This window comes from Grammomys surdaster, unplaced genomic scaffold (genome assembly GCF_004785775.1).
Source record: "Grammomys surdaster isolate TR1022 unplaced genomic scaffold, NIH_TR_1.0 203, whole genome shotgun sequence".
Classification (NCBI taxonomy): domain Eukaryota; kingdom Metazoa; phylum Chordata; class Mammalia; order Rodentia; family Muridae; genus Grammomys; species Grammomys surdaster.
Window position 1 is genome coordinate 5,588,626 of NW_021604648.1, and position 14,533 is coordinate 5,603,158.

A 14,533-nucleotide genomic window follows, 5' to 3' on the forward strand; every position below is an offset into this window, starting at 1 on the left:
AAAAAATAACCAAAGGTACGTATAGTCCAAAATTTTGTCCCCAGAAGGATTCTAAATGCCAGAATTCATAATCCCTTCAAATTCAATCATTGGGAAATACACTTGTCAGCAAATGCATCTTTAAAATACTCATCTCCCTCCCTTCTTCCCTTTCTGCCCCTCACTCCTCTATCTCTGTCTCTCTGTCTCTGTCTGTCTGTCTGTCTGTCTCTGCGTCTCTGTCTTTCTCCCCCTCCCTTCCCTTCCCCCTCCTTCTCTCTTTTCCACCTTCCTTGCCTTTCTCCCTCTCTTACTATTTACCTCTTCTCAGAATTCTTCATCTGGAAGGAGGAACTATCCCAGCCCACTGAATCCTTTTTTCCATCAACCACAGTGAGAATTATCCTGGACAAGATCCATCTTAACCTGTGAAGCCAACCAAACACTGAGTCCTCCAGCAAATGGTTTTAAAAATCCTGCTACTGTGCTCCTTTATTCTACCTGCTAACTCAGTGGAGAAATAGTGGACTATCCTGTTTCTTCTAACCAGCAAAATATTCTGCATCTTGGGGATCCCATATGACATCTCGGACTAGCATGTTGCTCACTGTGTACCCTAGGTGGTTTCAAATGTCTCAGTCTTCTGACTCCCAGGAGCACAGACATAAGCCATCATTACTGCTGGCTTCCATATTTCTAAGCAGTTGAAAGAACATCAAAAGGAAATACTAAATATGGCATGTTACGGTGATATGATTTTAAGATTTCATAGTGTATACATAAAGTATTATTGGAACACAGCATGGTCAATGATGTGCTGTCTGTGGCTGGTTTTCACTACAGAGTCAGAAGTGAACAGTTATGGCAGAGAACATGTGGCTTTACTCTCTGGTTCTTGATGGATAAAGCTGTTCATTCTTCCGTAGAACCACAGCCTCCTCATAGTTCTCACTCATTATGTCTAGGAAACCCTCTGCTCTTTCCTCACCATCATTCAAATCTGATTCTGTGGTGTTTAAAATCCTTCTTGGCATATGACTCATCTGTAGGGGGTCCTTACCCAGCACAATGCTACTGAGCTGGAATACAAACATTGGAGGAAGAGGAAGTAAAAGAAAAAACAAACTCCTTCAAGGACTTCTCAGTCTACTTTGTAAAAAGACTGTTTCAGGGTGAACTATGCTCTAGTTTTTGCTGGTTCCCCCCTCAGCTAATTTGTTGCCTGCTTCTTATAGGTTGCGCAGTTTCTCCAATAGGTAATTTCATATGTTTTATTTACTGTGAACTCCTGCCTGTTACCTGCTTTCAGATTCACTTGACTGATAGCACTCACCATCTCTGAGTTCATGAAAGTCTCTTCCATTTCCTTCTTGTCTGTTCTCCCCACTGCATATATCACAGAGTACTGCTTCTCCGTGCTTCTCCATCTATTCTTTCACAATGAAACCCTAGTATGAGGAGCCATGTTCTTTTTAACCATCTTTCTTTTTAAATCTCCAGTCTCAAGGCTAAATTAAATACTTGGATTAGTAGAGTAATGGTTAACTGACATTTTATTTTCTTGATAACACACTATTCAGATTTTAAGAATTAATTCAATGGTTCAATTTAATATCATGGGACTTCATTGATCATCTCTCCCTGCCAATGGAATGTTCTATAAAAAATAAAAGGTAGTCCATAAAGAGTACCTTTCATCAGTAAAATACTCTGCACAAACAGAATTTCGTTTTTTAAATTTTGAGTTTGAATTTCTCCTAAATTTTATCATTTCTTTTATCTAAAGGAATCATATCTATTAACTGATTGAATTTCAGTGCCAAGAATAAAATTGATTTGATTTCATGATAGAATATATATAAATTTAAAATAATATAATAAAATTTATCTTTCTTCTGTTTATAGTATGAGAAATTTTGAGAACAAACACTATTGCAGACATGAAGTACTACAAAAGTTATCTTTGGAGCAACCAATTAACTTTATTATTCAAGTTTAATGATGCCAACAAAAATTGTCCGGTCTCTTTCATTTCCTCCCACCCACCTCTCTACCTCTTTACTTCATCTGTTCCTCTCCTACCCAGGCCAGCCTTGACAGGTGAAATAGCTTCTTTTCAGGTTTTCTATGTTACTGAGTAGATTTATCAGTCTCAAATTACAGTAATGATCTCTGTCAGTCAACCCTGTTTCTCTACAAATACAAACAAAGGGGAACTGAAAGATTGCCAAGCAAACACACAGAGGCAGCTGGATGTCAGGGATGCTGAAATTTACCCCTCAGTCATGTAAGTCAAAGGCCTGTGTTAAAGGTCTGGGTGACTAAATGATTTAATCTAAACCAAAATGGCTTATCTGCTTTCTAGAATTCCCAGTCAAGAAAGTTCAGGAAATCAAAATCTGCCCCCAGAAATCCTGCACTCTGCCTCACCTCAGTCTAACTTGAATCAGGTAGCAAGATGCAAAGCTGCAAGGGTTCAGGGTTCCCTGGAATATGAACGTACATCTTCCCTGCTCCTCTGAGTGTGTTATGAGGAAATAATCTAAATGGAGAACAGAGATGCACAAAAGATGTTCCATTCTGCCTTGTTTATACTAAAGAAGCATGGGAGGCCACCGAGAGCATCTGTTTAGACAATTGTGCCATGTCTAATTATTACACACACTGTGATTGCACAGTATGTTCATGCTAATGTAAATAATGATGTTTGATGTGTGGGGATCCATTAAAAAGTCACATGCTCTCTCATCACGATGGTTGGTTTGTGAGTGTTTTTCTGTCTAAGTATTCAGTGATATTTTTGTAGTGATATTTTTGTCTTGGGTTTACAGTGGGCTATGGGCTTTCAGGCTCTTTCATTTTTTAAAAAACAGATTTTAAATGAAGAATGAAGAATGGAAAAAGAGGATAATAAAAGATTACAGATTGAAAAACAATGCAAGGCTATTTTAGGGAATAGTGTTTTATCTCAAGTATGCAATTATCTAATGTGTAGAGTTACCAAAGTTATATGGAGATGAGTTACAGGTAATCACTTACTACAGAACCCAAAGATTGAAATGGTCATAAAGGTCATCCAGACCCTTTCCCTGTCTTTAGAACCCTTGTCAAGTCCTTGTTCAATATTTGGTAGCATTGTGCTCAAGATGATAGAAGATGTGTTGCCCTTTGGGAGGAAGGTGGTGATGTGTAAAGGGAGGCTTCAGGACTACGTGTCCTACTTCGTGACTTAGGGGATATTTCCTTTCTAAATGTACTTGACCAGAGATTGTGATTTATGTGTATATATAGTACTTCTGTGAAATTTATGTAATTAAGTTTTCAACATAATCTGCAACATGTATACAACAAGTTTAGGAAGAAAAGATTCAAAATTGAAACTGTAAACAAGTTGGATGCTCAGTTGTATTAAAGGCATCAGTATAGAAGTATTATAATACATCCTTATCTTACATAACTTGGTAGTCTTAGTATATAATGTATGGTGTTATAAAACATGTATTTATTCATTTATTTGCTTGTTTGTTCTAATATGTTTCTATCTGCATGCTTCTGTCTGTATACCATGTGCCACATAAGCTAGAAAAGGGCATCAGGCTCTTCTGGAACTAGATCTACAGGTGTTTATGTGTTGCCTGATTTGAACTCTGGAAGAACAGTCAACGCTTGCAATCACTGAGCTGTCTCTAGAGCCTCACATGGTATTGTACATGTGATGTACTTGAAACATACATTTATATAGAACCAATTTTTAGCATGATGAGATTGTTAGTTCCCAGTTAAAAATTATGTTTAGAATGCACACAAAATTATACCTATCGATAAGGTTAAGAAAAGCCAGTTCTCTTGCCAGGGAACTGTTGGAAATATTATAAAGGACACCTCTTCTGTTTGAAAAACACAAGACACATGTCACCACAAAGGAGCTGTCAGTCGGAAGAAGAACACAAATGAGTTTCTAGGTTAAACAGGATTAATGCAGCAAAGCTATTTGTATGCTAAAAATTATGGCATCCACACATGGAAAATATAAAGAAGAAAACCACTGTAACATTAAGACAGGAAAACGGCTACAGGGCTCTAAATTGTTTTCATTCGTATTTATTCACTATTTGCATATGATAATATTTAATAATAGATAATTCTGCTACTTTTGTACTATAATAGGTTCTAATATATTACTGGCTGACTCAGGTTGTAACCATTTTGAAGCTTGTTCATAAAACTCCATCTACATATACTTGAAACCAGCATAAAATACTACACTTGTAATAATGAAACGTCTGAGTGAAATAAATGGCTCCTTACAAGCTGTAGATGTACTTAGGTTACAAAAGGCTGCATGTGCATATATATAGAATTTACAAAGGGCTCAATGCATGCATGTAAATGTGTTATAAAATTTTTATTATATATATATGTATATATATATATATATATACATATATATACATACATACACACACAGACACATACATACACAATTCACTTAGTGGTAAAAAAGTACTAATAATTATATATATATATATATATATTTAATATTTAAACTCACATTTATATATTTAAACTCACAGAATCTAGGGAAGAAGGTGAGGGTCCATTTGGTTCACACTCCTACTTACAGTACATCATTTTTGGGAAGTTACATTGCAAGAACTTAGAGTAACTAGTCCCACTCAAGAGCTGAGAAAGATGAGTTCATGTCTGTACACTGGTTCTCAGGTTTTCCTTTCTTTTGTCCAGGGCTCCAGTAGTGATGATGATACATATGGTGGGCAGACCCTCTCTCATTAATTATGATACTTAAGATAATACCTCACCGATGTGCCCACAAGTCAATAAAATCTAGAAAATTCCTCACAGAGGCTCCCTTTCCAGGTTTTTCTCCATTGTGTCAAACTGACAATCGTAACTAAGCACAACACCTAGGAAACATGCAGTGGCAACAACTGTTTGGGCAGCATAATTAAGCCTGCTAGGGGAAATAAACCAATATCACTGAGAGTGTTATATTTTAAAAAGAAGCTTGAAGGGTTAATAAGAGTATTCTGGCTGGGTAGTAGTGGTACCTTTAGTCCCAGCACTCAGGGGGCACAAGCAGGGGAAGCAGAGGTAGAGGGGCAGAGGGGCAGAGGGGCAGAGGGGCAGAGGGGCAGAGGGGCAGAGGGGCAGAGGGGCAGAGGGGCAGAGGGGCAGAGGGGCAGAGGGGCAGAGGGGCAGAGGGGCAGAGGTGGAGAGCTCTCTGAATTCAAGGCCAGCCTGTCCTACAGAGTGAGTTCTAGTACAGATAAGTATACACAGATGCCCTGTCTCAAAACCAAACCAAACCAAACCAAACCAAACCAAACCAAACCAAACCAAACCAAGCCAAGCCAAGCCAAGCCAAGCCAAGCCAAGCCAAGCCAAGCCAAGCCAAGCCAAGCCAAGCCAAGCCAAGCCAAACCAAGCCAAACCAAGCCAAACCAAACCAACTAACCAATCAACCAACCAACCAAACAAACAAACTGACAACCCAAAAAAGATTTTGCTGGGCAAGAAATAGAGAACTGAAGCTGTTATATCACACAAGTCCAAGGTAATGATGCGTGCAGTGGTGTTGATGCATCACAGACACTAATGGGATTAATCAGGATTTTCACACTAAAGGAATGAATACATTTCAAGTTTGAGAATGGAGTAGTGCCTGAAAGAAGAGATGGAGTGCAGGAATCATGTTATCAGTGATTCTAATGATCCTGATGTAGATTAAAACTGAATAGTATATCTGACTTTTTGAGCCCAGAGAGGTCAGTGTTGGACACTAGTGTCAAAGACATCCTGGTAGCTATATGGTGTGGATACCAAGAATACTAATCAATTGAAAATCTGCTGATGATTTTGTTGAAACTACAAGGCATGGTGAAACAACCCACAGAAGGGATGATAAAGACCTGCAGAGTGGGCAGGAAGAATAGACAATGGTTCAGATTTATGTTTGCTTAGATGAGGAAAATTAGGGACATGTAGGATCTACGGTTGTTTGCAGCTTAGATTTATTCTTGTATACAGGAGAATCAGGCATGACAGGAGAGAACATTAATCCAATCTGAGTGGTGAAAGTCAGTATAAGGTCCTCATTGAGCATCTACCTTGAAATATCAAGAAAGCCAGTGGGAATGGGAGAAATAGCTGTCTCATTAGTTCTTAAGCACTAGTCTTGAGTCATGAAGTATCTTATCTGATAATTTGCAGTAAGGGACAGTGAGAAGAACAGAAGGTAGAGTATGGAGCCTTCAAAATCACCAGAATTTGAAAACTATAAGAAGCCTGTGGAAGAGACTGAAAAAAATCATGGAGAAGATTGGATGGAAAGTTGGGAGTGGGTGTTATGGAATTTAGTAATTGAAATAATGGTAAAAGTACTACCAAGAATGTTGATAATGAAATATTTTTCATTCAGGTTAAGATCAAGTTATGAACTACTCTCAGTTACTCTGTATTGTTAAAAAAAAAAAAGGTGGTTTGTTTGTTTGTTTGTTTTCAGACTGTACCTTGCCCTAAGAGACTCCATTTCACAAGCAGAGTTTAGCTCTACTTTGAGCGAAAAGGATGACTACAACCCTTGGGTCCAGAAAGGACACTATCTGTCAGGTCCTTCCAAAGCAACTCAGAGTAATAATTTTTTCCTAGAAGTGGAAAAGAAACCATCCTATTCATTTATAAGAGTACTATCAGAGGAGTCAGGTCTAAAAGTTTTAAGACTTGCCAGATTTAGATAATGATATACCCCTTCTTACCTGGATCCTGTAAAATAATAGACATCCAACAATCTGATGGTATGGCCTCCACAAACCTATCATCTGATATCTGGTTTGTGCCTCAATGACTGACATGCAGAAGACTTCCTGACTATCCTTGGACCTCTTGCTCCGCCATGGCCCCTGGTATGGATCTACTCAATTGATTTCCCATCTGGACCTCACATGGTAATATACTCTTAGATATTAGATACACTTACCTCTGTCCTTCACCCCCACCCCCCACAGCAGCGCTCTCTCCCCACTTGTCTGACTCACTATCTGACCAATACACACACCCTTTAAGTTTACTTCTAAAACCTTTGGGAGTTAGCTGCAGCCTCTTTAACTTGTATTCATCCTGTGAACCATATACACACATAGAGATTTGTAGATTTATATACTGTGTGCTTTGTGATGGGTAATATGGGGGTTGGCAATTAAGATTGGAGTTAAAGAACTTCTAATTCCACTCACATTGACCAGGTTAGCCAGGTAGGTGGGATTATACATCAAATTGTTCTAATTCAAATTTCTGAACCTTGACTTTTCCTGTTGCCCAATACATTCTGATGTTGTGAAAGGGAACAGTTGGGTCTGACATAACATGCTCATGACAGCTACCATGGAAGTCCTATAGAAAATCAACCCAGAGGAACAGAAGGAATCTCTCAGTACTTTGAGGAATGATAGGGAACAGCCAACTCAAGAAATCCTCTTCACCACTGGAGGACAAATAAATAAGCATGGCTAAAACGAATTTAGGGAAATAGAGGCTTGAAGCTGAAGGAAATTTGACAAAGGTCATATCCTTACACAGACAATCTCTGAACTGAATCCATGTATTTTAGGCAATGTTATAATATATAAATTACTGTTAAGCCACTGAAGATATTAATATGGGGTGAGATTCACACGTAAAAATGCACTTTTACAAAGTGCTGGAGGTTAATGTTAACATCAGGCACAACTTGCAATGCCAGAGTGGCTGCTGCATCAAGAGTGGGCTTGACTCTCAACAGTACTTGCCATCAACTAGCTGCATGGCCTGGAATATGGGGTTTCCCTTCAGCGTCTTTTCTCATCTTTAATACGGATGCAGTTAGGCAGAGTATCCTGTATGTGAATGAAGTCATTAGGATAGTGTCATGTGATAAATGCAAAAAATATGCTTATGCTTTTTATTGAATAGATAGATGAAGCAAACACCTGGCAGAAAGCTTTCATGAGACATCTCACAGCATTATGTACATGTAGAAAGGGTGACTGAGGGCACACGCAGGAATATATTTGCGTATATGTCCTGGTTATGGGCTAGCTTTTCTCCAGAGATGAGTTAAACACTCCTCAGCAGGTAGCTTTCTCCGGTTTTTGCTTACCTTCCTATTTTTTAAAAAAAGAATCAACAGAATGCAAATTTGTTGATTAATTGTCATGCACTAGGCAATGATTCTTAAATGGGCAATTTTCTCAGATGTAATAAATACTTCTTTTTTTAGTCCTTTGATTCCAATGTATTTTGCTAATACCCCTTAACTCCTCTCAGATCTTCCCCTTCCTTACCCACTGAATTGTGCATCCACTTAAAAAAGTCAAGTCCAATTGGTGCTTTCCATATGACTTTCTGTATGGCCTTCCACTGAAGTATGGTAAATCTACCAAAGACTACATTCTTAAGGAAAACTGACTGTTCATTTCCTAGCAGCTATTGAATGCCAATGTTCCTTGTCTAAAGATAGGACTTCATGCCCACTTCTCCTATCTGTGCTGGAATTTGGTCTGGTCTAGCTTGAGCTAGTACAGGTTTTATATGTATTGTTACCACCACTGTAGAGTTTATATGTGCAACTTTGTTGCTGCCCGACTGTGTAACTGCCTCACTGTGTACCTGCCCTACTGTGTAACTGTGCCACTGTGTACAGGAAAACATTGTTTGCTTTTAGTCACCTGCTGCTTATTTTTATCTCTTTCTGTCCCCTTTTCTGCAAAGTTCCCTGAGCCTTGGATAGAGAGGGTGTATTATAGATGTCCCCTATAGATAACTATATGGCCTGTTTATTGCTGAAAGTTTTGAATCACTATTCAAAATTTCCAAGTGTACATGCAAGATTTTATAGTTTAGAAATGTGTTTAATGTTGAATGTGGCAATAGTAATATTTCTATTAATGTTGCATCTGATATCTTCTTGTTTTCCGTAAGATGGCGTGAGTATTGCTGACCAGATATTTATTCAATACAAATAGGTGGTACCAAAGTGCCTCAAATTCCTTACCTGTTAGTGGATTCTACCCATTCCAGCCTGAAAGTTAAAAGGATCTTCATTTTTATCTCCTTCAATTTTAAAGCTCTTTATTTGTGGTATTATGGTTATTTAGAGAAATAGACCCAATTTGATTTACGCATCTATGTGTGTGAGTAAGATCAATTGAAAGGAGGGAGTGCCTAGTGAGGCAGGCAAGCATAGAGCTTGCGATCTGGGCTCAACTTGGTTTGTGCTATACACATTTCCGTCTTCTAATAAAACAACAAAGAAACTCAGGAGCCATGCTTGCAGGACAAACACACACCACTCCAAACAATAACATAATTTTCTTTTCCCTTACAACCACCTAGAATACTTCCTGTGTAGAGTTTCTATTTAAATGTATTGAAACATATGTCTGAATTGAGAGTGCAGGTTCATGGGTTGTATCTAGAGTGATTTAGGGGTACAGATACAGTAAAAAAATGTATTCTCTGAATAATCATTTAAGGAGGATTCCCTACTTAACGTCTTTTGTCTATGTGTAAGCAGGTGCTCATATGATTAAAATCAGATACTTCACAGGAAGGGGCTCACACAGTAGAGGAAATTTTACATATCCCAAACCTGCCATTCAAAACAAAGAGCCTCACACATTATTTCCCTGAGAATCCATCTACTTCTTCCCATAAAGCCCATGGCAGGACACCGCAAACACTCTCCATCAGCTGTCCTGCTGTAACTTTTGACTACATCTATGATCTGTACTATTGCTTTGCTTCTGAATAAAGTTTTCTTGTTTCTCTGCAATCTGTCTGCACCTGTTTTTCAATTCTTCAGAGCAGAAGGATGTTAAGAACTCAGAGATGCCTGGTTCCCACACCAATCACAAGTGATGAACGGAGGAAGGACAGGCATAGCTCTCATTCTGTGGGATGAAGGGAGCAAGATGCAGTCTAGAGAGAAAGAGAAGCCTCACACTGAGTCCAAAGGCAGGGAAAAAAAAATCAGGATCTAGCACCGAGGAGTTAGACACAAGATATCCTCCACCACCCAGGCTTTTTCTTCCAGTCAGAACTTTAACTTGTTATGCAGTGCAACAGTATGGAGAGGCTCTGTCAAGCAGATCTGTCTATCCCAAGCAGTACTGTGATAACTGCTCACGAATTGATCTCTACAAGACTCTAGATCCATCCACTCATCTCTTTTTTCTCGCAGAACCCAAAAGCAAATACATGCACAGTAAATGCTTGTTGACCAGAGCTAAGCACAGTGACACCTATCTCTGTATGGCATCCCCAGGTAAGGACTTTCTTGAGTCCACCGAGAACAATCTGGTCCTATCATGGTGAGCAGTACAAAATAATACCAGCAACATTGCTTTCTGTGTGGTTGGATTTTTAAAAGAAGAAAATAGGCCTTGGGGAAGGTGACAAAATATAGATAACGTCTCCCTTCAAACTTTTTTCAGATTGAGCAAATGTGTATTTAGGATGTTGGGGGGGCGGTGGTGAAAAGTACAGCAGAACTCATTTAGACTAACATCTGGGAAAGGGGCTGATCTGCTAAGTGAACAGATGTTTCATGTGCTGAACCAAATTGGAGTGATGACTGAATCATAATGCAGCTCTCTCTGCAGGAACAGGCCTGCTAAGGAAGAACGTAGGCAGCCAGAGGCAAACTATACCCAATTAAAGAAGGACTGTGCACAAGAAGGACAAGGAACCCATGGAGCGAGAATAAAAAAAAAACATTCAGTGTTTGTATGTGTTTGTGTTCGTGTATTTGTGTGTATATATGCATGTGTGCATGTGTTTTTGTGCATGTGTATGAGTGTATGTGCATGTGTGTATATGTGCATTTGTGTATATGTGCATGTGTCCGCATGTGTCTGTGTGCGTATGTGATTGTGCATGTGTGTGCATGTGTATATATGTGTATGTATGTGTGTATCTGTGTGCATCTGTGTGCATGTGTGTATGTGCGTGCACACATGTGTGTGCATGTGTGTGCATGTGTACATGTGTGCATGTGTGTATATGTGTGTATATGTACATTGTGTATGTGTGTGCGTGTGTATATACATGCATGTGTATATGCATGTGTGTGCGTGTATGTATGTGTGTATATGTGTGTATCCCCAGATCCATATATAGAATCTTCATCCAATTTCATTTATCATCCTTCTTTATCATGTGAGAAAAGAAACAGGTTGTATTTATTTTTCTTAGTCTTTTCTCATAATATGATCCCCAGTTCCATTCATTCCAAGTTCCTTTCACACACTGCAGCACATTACACAAGCCATGAAGGCTGCTTATAACTGGTTTGTAGAGCACATCCTATTACTGCACACAAAGTGTTTGACTGTATCATGGACATAGTGGGAATCCCAGTATGGAAGGGAAGTGCTTTGGTGTTTGTTTTAGTTAAGCAATGTTGGCTGTGATGTGGTAAGTGGGTGGGAGGAGTAGGTAACAGAAACTCCAGTATCTGCCTTGCTGGCTGAAGGTAGAGCTGGGAGGCAGGGATGCTGAAGAGAAAGAAAGAGAGAAGAAAAGAAAGAAAGGAGGAAAGAAAGAAAGAAAGGAAGGAAGAAAGAAAGAAGAGGATAGGAAGGGAAAAGAAAGAATGTAGGAAAGAAAGAAGAAAGAAAAAGAACAAAGCTTCCTTGTGTAGATACTGACTGGCTATACATTAAATATGAAGAAATTAGGAAAATAAAGAAGTGAAGAATCAGAATAATGCTGCAAATCAATGGATTAGCCAAACATCTTTGGCTACTGTTATCAGTGTAGTTAGTCTGCTCCAAACAGTCATCCTCTTCTTTATCCTCAGGTGCTTTGTGATGCCAATGTTCTTCCCTGGTCAGATATTTCTTCTACATTTCTTTTCCATTATATCACCTAAATTACCTCTTCAAGCCATGAATTTCCAGAGTTCTCAGAGCTAACATGCAGATCCTCCCCACCTTGTGAGCATTCCCTCTAACAACTGATCCTGGCTAGGCTAAATTTTTTTTTGTCAATTTGATACCAATTACAATCATCTGTAAAGAGGAATCTCAACTGAGAAATTGCCTCTATCAGATTTTATGTAGTATTTTCTTAATGGATGACTGACGTGTGACAGCCCAGACCACTGAGGGCAATCCTGCTCCTGGACTAATGGTCCTGAATGAGATAAGAAGGCAGGCTGAGCAAGTCATGGGGAACAAGCCAATAAACTGTGTCCCTCCATGGAGTCTGCTTTAGTTTCCGTTTCTAGTTCCTGCCCTGACTTCTCTCCTGTGATGGAGTGTGTGACCTGAGGGTTGTAAGCTGAAGTCAACCCTTTCCTCCCCAAATTGCTTTGGATCATGGTATTTTGTCACAGCAATAGAAACTAACTAAGACTTCACCATTTTACTGATAATGGAATTGAACTTGTACAGTGTACAAGTGTATAGGTGGCGGTCCAATCTTTGAGCTCCAGAGGTGATTGGTGAGGACCTGGGGCATATTCCTTGGCTCCATCCTTACATAGGTTCTAATACAGTTTGTTCAGGGTTCCTAAATCTTGGTATGGTCTTTACTTCTTAATGAAGCACTTTGGTTATTTTATGCTATTTATGAGCCTCTTTCCACTTGGTTGTGAACATTCCTAGGTAACATTATTAGGGCTCAGGTGAAGTTCACTATTCAATGCGATTTCTAAGTGTCTTCCATATGTTATCCACACCGTGTTATATACACTTACTTATTATCAAAAGAAATTGTCCTATTAAACTGAAAAATGTAAAAGGATGGGAAAATTTTTAATTCTTCACATATTATGGTGTGTTGGGTAAGGCTGGGACGGTGGTTACATGCCTTTCTGTGTTTCCATGGCTCTATTATGCCCTGACCATAGAGGCCTTTAATAAGTGTAGGTTCATTAATATTCTAGTATGTATGCCCATCTTTTGAACATAGCACTCCATGTACAGTGGATACTCGATGTGCCTCATGTATGCATTCCCACCGCTTTGATAGTCAGTAAACTGTGTGTTTCAACATGAAGTTGAATGTTCTGAAGTATTATACAAGGTGGATGTCACATCTTTTTCTGATGGAAAAGGAAATTCATTTATTCAAAACGGCCTCAAGACTGTTACTCAATATTCTAGCCTGACAACATCTGGGGATTTGGTTTGTTTTCCCCTCTTTGACCCTTGTAGAACGCAAGACTAGGCAATTTAGTTTGCTTAAATGTGATTGGTATTAGGATTTAAATAAGAAACATACCTACTTTTTAAATCTTTTGTGTTTGTTGTGATCCTCATGTATACATGTGTGCATATACATGTGTGAATGTGGACACACATGTACCAAAGTACACGAACGTTGGAGTTGGGATTCCTAGAGCCCTCATAAATACCAGACAGGCAGATTGGTCCGTGTGCAACCCTAGTACTTGGAGAAGGAGGCAGTGGACCCCTAAAACACATTGATTAGTTGAATCAAATAGTTCTGGGTTCAAGTGAGATACTATGTGCTGCAGAATATGCAAAGAAAACACATGGTGTCAACCTCCTACCTCAGTATGCATATGCATGCATGCACACTTGGACACATTCAGTCGCCCACACACATGAGGACATACATACACATGCATGCACATCACACATACATACATATTTGAAAAAAGTTTCAAAATGTTAAAACAGAAATTAGTTCAATCAAAGGGCTGGAAATTGACGATTGGTACCACTTGTGAAGTTGATTCCACAGCTAGTTCTGAGAACTGGGTTTCTTTACAATGTTTGCTATCATAGCTGAGTTACAATGTGTGTTTACCAAATTGCATTTCACCATGACTACTCTCACAAGAGCCTTATCAAGGTTAGTGCACCCAGTCAGTCTATTCTGTCAGAAGACAGGAGGAAGGGCATTCCAAATGTATCTGTTCTGTCCTCTCTTTTGGGAAAAAGAAAAAGAAAAACAAAGGAACAAATGAAACAAAACATTTAATAATTGAATAATGGAGAAGAATCCTGAATGGCCAGTGGTTGTCATATGTGGTCCTGGTATCATTTGAAGACTCACATTTCAAAATTATGTGCTACCTGCAAGTGCAGATGGCCAGGTTAAAGAACTAAACTATCAAGCAGAACATTCTGGTTCCCAGCTGTTCTACTCATGGGCATGTCAGGAAGGGGTGTTGAGTAGCATGTTTCATAATGAAGGTGGGAAAAGACCCCAGAACGAATTTGTCCCAGGTGGTCACGAAAATGAACTTTCCTGGCTTTTACATCTCCCACCTCCCACTTCAACTGTGACATTAAAGATGATTCTCTGTTCACATGTGGCTGTTGTCGAAGAGTTTTTACTAAACCTTCTTTTTGTGGAATGTATAGAACATCTGGAATTAAAGAGGTATTGTCTTTTAATCACAACTCAGTCTTCTGCAGGGACACATGAGTAGTGCCCAGCTGCCCAAGCTGACTTAGTTAAATAATGTAATCTATTTGTACACAAATGTGGAATAAATGTCACTGCAGCTCCTTAGTGTGCA